Source organism: Coregonus clupeaformis, chromosome 31, assembly GCF_020615455.1.
Source record: "Coregonus clupeaformis isolate EN_2021a chromosome 31, ASM2061545v1, whole genome shotgun sequence".
Lineage (NCBI taxonomy): Eukaryota > Metazoa > Chordata > Actinopteri > Salmoniformes > Salmonidae > Coregonus > Coregonus clupeaformis.
In genome coordinates, this window is record NC_059222.1 from 8,940,842 (window position 1) to 8,953,055 (window position 12,214).

General features: G+C 42.2%; 1 pseudogene; it reads left to right on the forward strand.

Annotated features, from left to right (window-relative positions):
* The window catches only part of LOC121547034, a 52,219-nt pseudogene that overhangs the window by 8,880 nt on the left and 31,125 nt on the right, over positions 1-12,214 (forward strand).

The following is a 12,214-nucleotide window of genomic DNA, read 5'->3' on the forward strand; positions in this document are numbered from 1 at the left end:
GTCTAACCGCCTGGGGTTTGGGGACATTTTAAACAGCCTGCCATCTCTCTTAGTTACCGTCAGGCAGCCTGAGCAGGTTGTGTGTGCCAGGTGTATTACAAGCCACATCCGTCACACGCACAGCCATTTCCATGGCTCCCACTGCTGGTGGGGGGGGTCATCGCCAGGCAACACTCCCCAACTGACATTTGATTTCCCCAAAAAACGGTTTGTGTTTATTTACAAACAGAAAAAAAATCTGCTGCTGGCCAGAGGAAGTTGCCTGTCAACAAACAGTGCTGTCAGGGAAAGAAAGGAAATTGGCCCCAAATGTCTCCTGGCTGGGTGTATCTTTGTCCTTTATGAGTAAACATCTCCCTTCTCAACTTGTTTGGATACCTCACTTTATTGTGTGAAAACACGTCTTATTTCTCCGCAAATGAATTTGTCCAAAATAATGATTTCAAAATGTGCTGTGTAAAGGGGTGTGCAGGATGGTGCACAGTCCATAACAACTAGAAGGTATATACTCAATGGGTAGGCATCGCAATGTGCAGACAATTTGTTGACACCTGTACCGAAAATCACCATTCTTCAGTCACCACGAAGGGAGAAAGGCTACATAATTAATTCAATTCTCTACTTGTATCCTTCAACACCGTACATTATCACTGTAGTGATCAGGAAAACACAGGGCCTTGAAGGACTCATCGACTGACAGTTTGATCAACCATCACCTTTGTTAACCACCTGTGGTGTACCACAAGGCTCCATGCTGGGCTCAGTTAAAATGCGCATCCCTGACCCCCTACTCCAGCAATCCACAGGTCTTCTTCCCTAACTAGCAGCTGTCAGAGGAAACATATCCTCTGTCACCATCCCCTTCCGTGCTGCTATTATTGACAGAAGAAAATATGATTATATAAAAGCAACGTGCTGGACTAAACACACTCCTAATGAACACTACAAAGGACTTCAGGGGTTGGTTAGGGGACGACAGAAGAGCACATGAACGGGGGAAGGTAAGAGTGAGGTTCGTCTCTGACTCCCAGTAGTATAGAATATAATAATATACTGAATGCCATTTAACAGACGCTTTTATCCAGTCGTGCGTGCATACATTTTACGTATGGGTGGCCCCAGGAATTGAACCCATAATCCTGGTGATGCAAGCACCATGCTATACCAACTGAGCCATACAGTCCCCCTCCACCCATGTGGAAGCCCCCTAATTGCTGTTGAAGGCAGATAAATTGGGACTCTGTGGAATTGAGCAGCAGCAGCACATAATTTGGACAGGAGAGAGATTGGGGAAATCAGGCTCTGTGAGTAGTGTGTGTGTGTGAGCGTGTGTGTGAGCGTGTGTGTAGTAGTCATTGCAATGTGTCGCTTTGTGTGTGTGTCTCTGTGTGTGTGTGTGCACAGCACAGTGTGTGTGTGAGTGTGTGTTTTGCTGATGGGGACTTCCAATGGGAAGAGCTTCTAATGGGTTTATGAGGGGTTTGGGGACAACGGAGAGGAAAGGAGAGGAGGGGAGAGAGGAGTGTGTGGGGGGGGATGTGTTTCAGAACCACCAGAGAGAGGAGTTAGAACTAACTGTCTCTGGTGCATCTGTGTCAGAATGCACTGGCTGGCTCAGTTGATTCATAGTGAAGTCAGTAAAGTACTTTGTAATGCTGCCTGTGCTCTTGTTTTGTTATAGCTTTTTAATCTTTTAGATGCATTTGTTTTTTCTCAAGGACAAGGTTGTACAGCATGTGAAGTTAAGCACAGTCTGCAGTCTGATGAATATGGATACATAGGTTAAATACAGCATTTGGCTAGACTGAAGGACTAGCAGCTAGAGAACCATTCAATCTCCTAAATGCTTGAGCCAAGGATGAGGTATACAGTACAGGACTATAGTTTTCTCAGCAGTCCCATGGGAATGTGTTTATCTAGACCTGTCAAAATCCTCTCTTTCTCAGATATTCTCTGAGCCCAGCTCAGCTCAGCCTATTAAATTGTGCCTTTCAATGTCTAAATAAAATGATACCATCATAGAAGCCAGTGGCCTTAGTGTTGCAATAGCAGCAGCTACTCTTCCTGTGGTCCACATATATACTGACTTTAAGATCAGAGATCGATGGTGAATGAAAATCAGCATCACGGCTAGACATGTGGTTCTAGGTTACAGTTGCTGTCAATGCCTTAATGGGGTTGTGTCTACAGAATTCATAGCTAGCCATGTTTCATGAATCTCAGTTGAAGTGTTGGGCAATTCCATGATAATAATGCTGAGACTCCGATATTTCACTTTAAAATGTATTACACATTCATTTTTTTAAAACAGTGCAGATGCAAAGTTTGGTAACAGAAGGATGGCACAAACAGCACAAACTGTCATTCTGTTACCAATCTTTGCATCTGCACTGTTCTTCAAGGAAATGTGTTTTTGTAAAATTTGCAGTGGAAATTGAAAAAAGTAGTCATTGTGCATAGAGTTGTATTGTTTGTATAACTTTGTAATCATCTTAGTCTCATCATCACTCTGCTACAGTGGAATTGACCTGTCCCAAATGCAGATTGATGAGGTATAACTGTAGCAGGGCTAGGGCTAGAGGTCTGCACAGCACTGATTTATTCATCCCGCTCCCACCCGCAGACACAACTTTTCATATATCGCACCTGCCCAAACCCTCTTGCTTTCTGTCTGACTTCCACCTGCTACCGCAAGAACTGGTCCCGAACCCAATCGCAGTCCCGCAATGTTATTTTAGGGGTATGTGACACAGCTCACTTGCCAGCCATGGTCCCAGCAATTTTGCGCCCTATAGGCAATATAAAAATGCACAAAAATAACCGAAGAAATAGGGTAAATTACCAGAGATTCTCACGTGGCCCATTATATTAGGCTATCAGTATTACCGGGCTATATCAGCCAATAGGCTAGACGTAGTTTGAAGAGAGCAGAGTTGGAGAGACTTTCTCTTGAGCTATGTTTTAGGAGTGGGACGATTTTCAGACAAAGACAAATATGGCTGATCAATATTTTTTCTAAGCAATGTAGTAAACTATAGCCTAATCATATTTAGGAAGCACATTTCCTTGGAAAGATAAGTGCCCCGTGCTTTTCCGCCCATGCATAGGCTATAGCCTACTCCAGGGTTCTTCAATTCCGGTCCTGGAGGGCCGAAACACCTCTGTTTTTCATCCTCTCCTTCTAATCAGGGGCTAATTCAGACCTGGGACACCAGGTGAGTGCAATTAACTACCAGGTAGAAATAAAAAACAGAAGTGTTTCGGCCCTCCAGGACCGGAATTGAAGAACCCTGGCCTACTCTATTTCATTGAGACCACACGCTAACAAGCTCTCACAGTCTCACTGCAGTTACGAGTGCCATCGCGCGCATGTTGATTTCGTCCACCAACACCAGACGCGATCAAGACACGCAGGTTGAAATATCAAAATGAACTCTGAACCAACTATATTAATTTGGGGACAGGTCAAAAAGCATTAAAGATTTATGGCAATTTAGCTAGCTAGCTTGCTGTTGCTAACTAATTTGTCCTGGGATATAAACATTGGGTTGTTATTTTACCTGAAATGCACAAGGTCTACTCCGACAATTAATTCACAGATAAAAGGGTAAACCGAGTTCGTTTCTAGTAATCTCTACTCCTTCAGGCTTCTTCTTCTTTGGACTTTATATGGCGGTTGGCAACCAACTTTAAGGTGCATTACCACCACCAACTGGACTGGAGTGTGGACCTCAGTTCATCTTTCAATCACCCACGTGTGTATATGCTCCTAAAAACCAATGAGGAGATGGGAGAGATGGGACTTCCAGCGCATCAAGCGTCACAAATAGAACCAAGATCTATTTTAACGCCTGGCTATGCAGACGCTCGTTGACGCGCGTGAGCAGTGTGGGTGCAATGATTAAATAACATGTATGTGTAAATATATTTTGCAACGCTCGCGCACGCGACACGGGTGGTGTGGTCAGCATGTTAGACATTCATCCACGTTCTCCAAAGGTCAAGTTTAGAAGTGTTTTTGTTCCTCCTGCTGCTCTGTATCGTTCCATTTCTCCAAATGTCAAATTTAGAACTTAAGGGTTAAGGTTAGGGACACATTCTGAATGGTTAAGGTAAGGGTTAAGGATAGGCACTCATTCTGTATGGTTAAGGTAAGGCTTAAGGTTAGGGACTCATTCTGAATGGTTAAGGTAAGGGTTAAGGATAGGGATTCATTCTGAATGGTTAAGGTAAGGGTTAAGGTTAGGGACTCATTCTGAATGGTTAATGTAAGGGTTAAGGATAGGGATTCATTCTGAATGGTTAAGGTAAGGGTTAAGGTTAGGGACTCATTCTGAATGGTTAATGTAAGGGTTAAGGATAGGGACTCATTCTGAATGGTTAAGGTAAGGGTTAAGGTTAGGCACTCATTCTGAATGGTTAAGGTAAGGGGTTAAGGTTAGGCACTAATTCTGAATGGTTAAGGTAAGGCTTAAGGTTAGGGACTCATTCTGAATGGTTAAGGTAAGGGTTAAGAATAGGCACTCATTCTGAATGGTTAAGGTAAGGCTTAAGGTTAGGGACTCATTCTGAATGGTTAAGGTAAGGGGTTAAGGATAGGGATTCATTCTGAATGGTTAAGGTAAGGGTTAAGGTTAGGGACTCATTCTGAATGGTTAAAGTAAGGGTTAAGGATAGGGACTCATTCTGAATGGTTAAGGTAAGGGTTAAGGTTAGGCACTCATTCTGAATGGTTAAGGTAAGGGTTAAGGTTAGGCACTAATTCTGAATGGTTAAGGTAAGGGTTAAGGTCAGGCACTCATTCTGAATGGTTAAGGTAAGGGTTAAGGTTAGGGACTCATTCTGAATGGTTAAGGTAAGGGTTAAGGATAGGGACTCATTCTGAATGGTTAAGGTAAGGGTTAAGGTTAGGCACTCATTCTGAATGGTTAAGGTAAGGGTTAAGGTTAGGGACTCATTGTGAATGGTTAAGGTAAGGGTTAAGGTTAGGCACTCATTCTGAATGGTTAAGGTAAGGGTTAAGGTTAGGGACTCATTCTGAATTGTTAAGGTAAGGGTTAAGGATAGGGACTCATTCTGAATGGTTAAGGTAAGGGTTAAGGTTAGGGACTCATTCTGAATGGTTAAGGTAAGGGTTAAGGTTAGGGACTCATTCTGAATGGTTAAGGTAAGGGTTAAGGTTAGGGACTCATTCTGAATGGTTAAGGTAAAGGTTAAGGATAGGCACTCATTCTGTATGGTTAAGGTAAGGCTTAAGGTTAGGGACTCATTCTGAATGGTTAAGGTAAGGGTTAAGGATAGGGATTCATTCTGAATGGTTAAGGTAAGGGTTAAGGTTAGGGACTCATTCTGAATGGTTAATGTAAGGGTTAAGGATAGGGATTCATTCTGAATGGTTAAGGTAAGGGTTAAGGTTAGGGACTCATTCTGAATGGTTAATGTAAGGGTTAAGGATAGGGACTCATTCTGAATGGTTAAGGTAAGGGTTAAGGTTAGGCACTCATTCTGAATGGTTAAGGTAAGGGTTAAGGTTAGGCACTAATTCTGAATGGTTAAGGTAAGGCTTAAGGTTAGGGACTCATTCTGAATGGTTAAGGTAAGGGTTAAGAATAGGCACTCATTCTGAATGGTTAAGGTAAGGCTTAAGGTTAGGGACTCATTCTGAATGGTTAAGGTAAGGGTTAATGATAGGGATTCATTCTGAATGGTTAAGGTAAGGGTTAAGGTTAGGGACTCATTCTGAATGGTTAAAGTAAGGGTTAAGGATAGGGACTCATTCTGAATGGTTAAGGTAAGGGTTAAGGTTAGGCACTCATTCTGAATGGTTAAGGTAAGGGTTAAGGTTAGGCACTAATTCTGAATGGTTAAGGTAAGGGTTAAGGTCAGGCACTAATTCTGAATGGTTAAGGTAAGGGTTAAGGTTAGGGACTCATTCTGAATGGTTAAGGTAAGGGTTAAGGATAGGGACTCATTCTGAATGGTTAAGGTAAGGGTTAAGGTTAGGCACTCATTCTGAATGGTTAAGGTAAGGGTTAAGGTTAGGGACTCATTCTGAATTGTTAAGGTAAGGGTTAAGGATAGGGACTCATTCTGAATGGTTAAGGTAAGGGTTAAGGTTAGGGACTCATTCTGAATGGTTAAGGTAAGGGTTAAGGTTAGGGACTCATTCTGAATGGTTAAGGTAAGGGTTAAGGTTAGGGACTCATTCTGAATGGTTAAGGTAAAGGTTAAGGTTAGGGATTCATTCTGAATGGTTAAGGTAAGGGTTAAGGTTAGGGACTCATTCTGAATGGTTAAAGTAAGGGTTAAGGATAGGGACTCATTCTGAATGGGTAAGGGTTAAGGTTAGGCACTCATTCTGAATGGTTAAGGTAAGGGTTAAGGATAGGGACTCATTCTGAATGGTTAAGGTAAGGGTTAAGGTTAGGGACTCATTCTGAATGGTTAAGGTAAGGGTTAAGGTTAGGGACTCATTCTGAATGGTTAAGGTAAGGGTTAGGGTTAGGGTTAAAACCAAAAATTTAAAACCAGTGTCCACAACTGGGATTGAACACAAAAGCTTTTGATCCAGACTCATGGGATTATGCCCATACGCCACCCCCTAACAAAACCCAAGCCTACTTGATGTAATAGCGCTTACTGTTGCCCCTAGTGGTCGGTTTTGAAGGCATTTCCCGACGTCCTCAGGACATGGATAGACGTCCAATTTCGATGTCAATCTTGAACGATCTCCCTGGGTAGCCTATGCCGGCGTTGCACCTTTTCCTTTTCAATTATGATTTAAAAAATGGATTGCACCTCAACTCACGTTGGTTGAGCGCCCTCCACTTCTTTCCATTCACAATATTTATTTAAAGACACTGTAGTAAACTATAGTCTAATCATATTTAATTTCATTTCATTGGAAAGATAACTGCCAAATGATTATCCGCCAATGCATTGGCAGCCTACTCTATTTCATTGAGACCACACATACACCCAACTGGGAGAGTAGAGGTAGGCTACTTAACTTGAACCGCAGCATGAAAAAGGCTGACCGCCCAGCAATGATCTCTGCCGGGACCTGCAGCTGAGCAGGTTTGGGGCTGCTGATTCATGGACGTTTCATAGCAGCTAATGCCTGTATGGTGTATTGTGGTGGATCTAACAGCAGTAGCCTGTTTGGTGTAGTGTGGTGGATCTAACAGCAGTAGCCTGTTTGGTGTAGTGTGGTGGATCTAACAGCAGTAGCCTGTCTGGTGTAGTGTGGTGGATCTAACAGCAGTAGCCTGTATGGTGTAGTGTGGTGGATCTAACAACAGTAGCCGATGACACAACAGTGGTAGGCCTGATCACCGACAACGATGAGACAGCCTATAGGGAGGAGGTCAGAGACCTGGCCGTGTGGTGCCAGGATAACAACCTCTCCCTCAATGTGATCAAGACAAACAGATGATTGTGGACTACAGGACAAAGAGGACCGAGCACGCCCCCATTCTCATCGACGGGGCTGTAGTGGAGCAGGTTGAGAGCTTCAAGTTCCTTGGTGTCCACATCACCAACAAACTATCTTGGTCCAAACACAACAAGACAGTCGTGAAGAGGGCACGACAAAGCCTATTCCCCCTCAGGAGACTGAAAAGATTTGGCATGGGTCCTCAGATCCTCAAAAGGTTCTACAGCTGTACCATCGAGAGCATCCTGACTGGTTGCATCACTGCCTGGTATGGCAACTGCTCGGCCTCTGACAGAGGGTAGTGTGTACGGCCCAATATATCACTGGGGCCAAGTTTCCTGCCATCCAGGACCTCTATACCAGGCGGTGTCAGAGGAAGGCCCTAAAAATTGTCAAAGACTCCAGCCACCCTAGTCATAGACTGTTCTCTCTGCTACCGCACGGCAAGCGGTACCGGAGCGCCAAGTCTAGATCCAAAAGGCTTCTTAACAGCTTCGACCCCCAAGCCATAAGACTCCTGAACAGCTAATCAAATGGCTACCCGGACTATTTGCATTCTCCCCCCCCCCCGTTTCACTGTAAGGTCTACACTTGTTGTATTCGGCGCATGTGACAAATACAATTTGATTTGATTTGGTTTGGTGTAGTGTGGTGGATCTAACAACAGTAGCCTATCTGTGTCTGTAGGTGAGGGCTCCTTTTTTAGTATTTTATTATTGTTTTGAAAATGTATTTAAGAGGACAGAAACATTTATTTATCAGTAGTATTTGACATAATTATACATATTAATGAAAGCTTCAGACCAGACTCCATGTATTGTCCCTTTGTTCACATCAGCAATCAGCAGTCAGTTGGCAGTCATTGTACCTCATTTGATTGTTATTCTTTCTTACTTGATTGATTTTGTTGCTGTTTACGATAAATATTCCTCTGATTAAATAATGTTATTGCATTGTAACTGTTAGTCCAGATGGCTCTCTGATCTGGTTTAGCCTATCCTGTCTCCACTTCAGTCATCAGAGGATTGCCTGCTCATCCATTCCTTTCTACAAGACATATGGGCTGATTGGGCTCTCCACCCCACGAGGATCCCCAAATGTTAATAAAAGCAATGCATGCTTTTACAGACACCACAGCTGCTTGAATGGGGAATACAAGCACCAGATTTAAATTACAGAAGGAGCTATTCTCATTTTCCCATTTCCTGTGTGTGTGTGTGTGTGTGTGTGTGTGTGTGTGTGTGTGTGTGTGTGTGTGTGTGTGTGTGTGTGTGTGTGTGTGTGTGTGTGTGTGTGTGTGTGTGTGTTTATGTGTTTGTGCTCGTGCGTGCGTGTGTCGGAATATAGAAAGGTTCACTTAATTATAGCAGGGAGGTGAAAATTCACTTTGTTTTTTTATCTTGTTTTGTTTTAACTCAATTATTATTCTCTACTTCAAACACAATTCATATTGCCGGAAATGCTCTTGTCTTATGAAACCAACCCTATCCAAACTTCTAAGGAATTTTAACTCCAAATGTAGGGCAGTAAAATAATTACCTAAATGAAAAAATAAAAACCGGATGGAAGGAAGGAAGAAATACTTTGCTATGCATTGATGGGTTTGTTTGATTGTAAATTATAAATAGACGTATTTTACTCTTTCTCCTTACTTTATTCACAGAGCGGATAAATTCACTTTGTTCAATTTCTCCGTTGTTATTATGTGGACGGTAATGAATGATGTGAACAGGCCATAATGTCCACCCAAACTTTAAATGGAGAAAAAAAAACCTGGGAAGTTAAAACTAAATGTTACCACTGTTCCCAGACCAACAACTAACATTGATCCAATTCTCAAGCCGGACTTGAAGGTGGATCTGAGGGGTACAGACCCCTCAATCCCTCTGGTCTTTGTCAGTGAGAACCCTGACCTGGGTAACACACCTACCCCGGAGACTGTAGCCCAGTTCTGCAACGCCTGGGGAGACGACTACTTCAGCTTCTGGGTGGGTGGCTAGAGTGAGATGAAAACGTACTGTAGATGGTTATTGTACAAAACCCTTACATAAACACTGGTCCTTTTGAACCGGATAGGAACAATTGGCCTGTAACATGACTGGTAGGGACAGAGTGCCACCCCTTAGCTAACGCTTTAATCAAACGTGAATTAACCTACTACTGTTTTGTTTATTTGTTTATGTATTTGGATCCCCATTAGCTTTTGCAGAAGCAGCAGCTACTCTTCCTGGGGTCCACAAATAACACAAAACATGACAAGTAACAAAACACTGATAAACTGATAGACAAGGACAGTCCCACAAATGATGCTCTAAACATGTAAAAAACCTAGGTGTCATTTTAGATTCTGAACTCAATTTCGAATCACATATTAGGAATGTGACCAAAATAGCTTTTTACTATCTGAGGAACATTGCCAAGGTGCGGCCGTTTCTCTCTCAGGCTGATACAGAGAGACTCATCCATGCTTGTATTACAAGCAGGCTTGACTACTGTAATGCTCTCCTGTCTAGTCTACCCAAGAAAGCCATTGGTCAACTGCAAAACATACAGAATGCTGCAGCACGGGTAATGACCAATACAAAACGGAGAGCTCACTTTACACCGGTTTTAAGGTCTCTGCACTGGCTGCCTGTGAGTTTTAGAATTATTCTGTTTTAGATTATTCTATTGGTTTTTAAATCAATCCACGATTATGCACCCCAATACATGTCACACATGCTTTTAAGTTATGTACCCAGTAGGTCCCGCAGGTCCTCTGGCACTGGCCTTTTAACTATCTCAAAGCCTAGGACCAAAAGGAATGGAGAGGCAGCCTTTAGTTACTATGCCCCCAGCCTTTGGAATAGCCTGCCAGAGAACCTGAGGGGGGCCGAAACTGTGGACATTTAAAAGAGATCTTAAAACACACCTTTTTAGCTTTGCTTTTCCTCAGGGGGCTTTTTAGTCCTTCAGTTCTTATTGTTATTCTTTAGTTTTTTATCATCTTATGTTTGTTCTGTAGTAAATATTTAAGTTTTTATTTTCATTGGGTTTTTTTATTAGTTTTTTTCCTGTGAAGCACATTGCGTTGCATTCCATGTCTGAAATGTGCTGTATAAATAAAGCTTGATTTGATTTGATAATGACATTATCTAAATAACATTAAGCTATACTGTAATCCTAACACTGTCTCACTCTGATCTCCAGGTTGGCGGGTGGCTGTGTCTGGTCCTCAACTCCCAGCTGTTCTTTGATATGTCGGCGTGCCCCGACCTGAAAGACGCCAAGGAGGCCTGGTTAGAGGGCCAGCTGCAGAGGACCTCCCAGGGGCCTGGAGTCACCACCAAACACGTCCTGGTGTTCCAGCACACCCTTCTGTACTTGAAGACCCCCGATGAGGAGGACGACTACTTAAACCTCCAGACCGCCACGAGGCAGAGCCTCATAGACAGCTTCAAACGGGCAGGTAGGACTTTAATATTAGTCATTTAACCTCTTAAGGATTGGACCCTTTTTTTCAATTTTCGCCTAAAATGACATACCCAAATCTAACTGCCTGTAGCTCAGGACCTGAAGCAAGGATAGGCATATCTTTGATACCATTTCAAAGGAAACACTTTGAAGTTTATGGAAATGTGAAATTAATGTAGCAGAATATAACACATTAGATCTGGTAAAAGATAATACAAACAAAAAAACATGCGTTTTCTATTATTTTGTTTGTTCCATCATTTTTGAAATGCAAGAGAAAAGCCACAATATAATATTGCAGTTTAGGCACAATTTAGATTCTGGCCACTAGAAAGCAGCAGTGTGTGTGCAAAGTTTCAGATTGATCCAGTGAAGCATTGCAATCCTGGACTATTTTGTATCAAGTCCGCCCAAATGTGCCGAATTGGTAAATTTATACATTTTCAAGTACATAACTATAGAGAACATACAGAAATGATGTGGTAATACAAAATGTAAGTTTGCACACTCCCAGGATTGGATGATGGATCATTAGCTTATACACTAACTTTCACACATCTAGATGGCCGGGCGGGGTGGGTGTGGAGCCAGAGACAGCAGGGGTACAAACTGTAGAACCCAGTTCCTACATTTGAATATAAAAATTGATTTTATCAAACAAAACTATGCTACATTTTTATCTCGGGGACCCTTAGGATGACAAATCAGAGCAATATTACTGAATGTAAGTACATTATTTACCTTCAGAGGTGAATGTATCAAACCCGTTGCCGTGATACGTTTTTTGTTGTTGTGCACTCTCCTCAAACAATAGCATGGCATTTTTTCACTGTACTAGCTACTGTAAATTGGACAGTGCAGTTAGATTAACAAGAATGTAAGCTTTCTGCCCATATAAGACATGTCTATGTCCTGGAAAGTTTGCTGTTACTTACAACAGTCATGCTATTCACATTAGCGCACGCTAGCTCAACCGTCCCATATACGGGACACCGATCCCGTAGAGGTTAACTTGATTGAACCTTTATTTAGGAGAGAATCCTAACTTCCACTAAAAATGTATTTTCACTTCATACATTGATGTCAACATGATAATGAGATTTCAGTGGAAATTAGGATTCACCCAACAACCTTTAGTTAACAGGTAGTAGTGCTGAGCGATTAGTGCTTTTTGAGGTCAGTTCAGTTTCGGTTTGATTATTAAAAATAAACACAGTTTTTGATTTCGGTTTCGGTTATTTTTTTAAACATTAAATGCACTATGTATTATATGGGTTGAATGCTGTAACAACACAGAATAAAACAATTAATAAAAGTCCCATGATG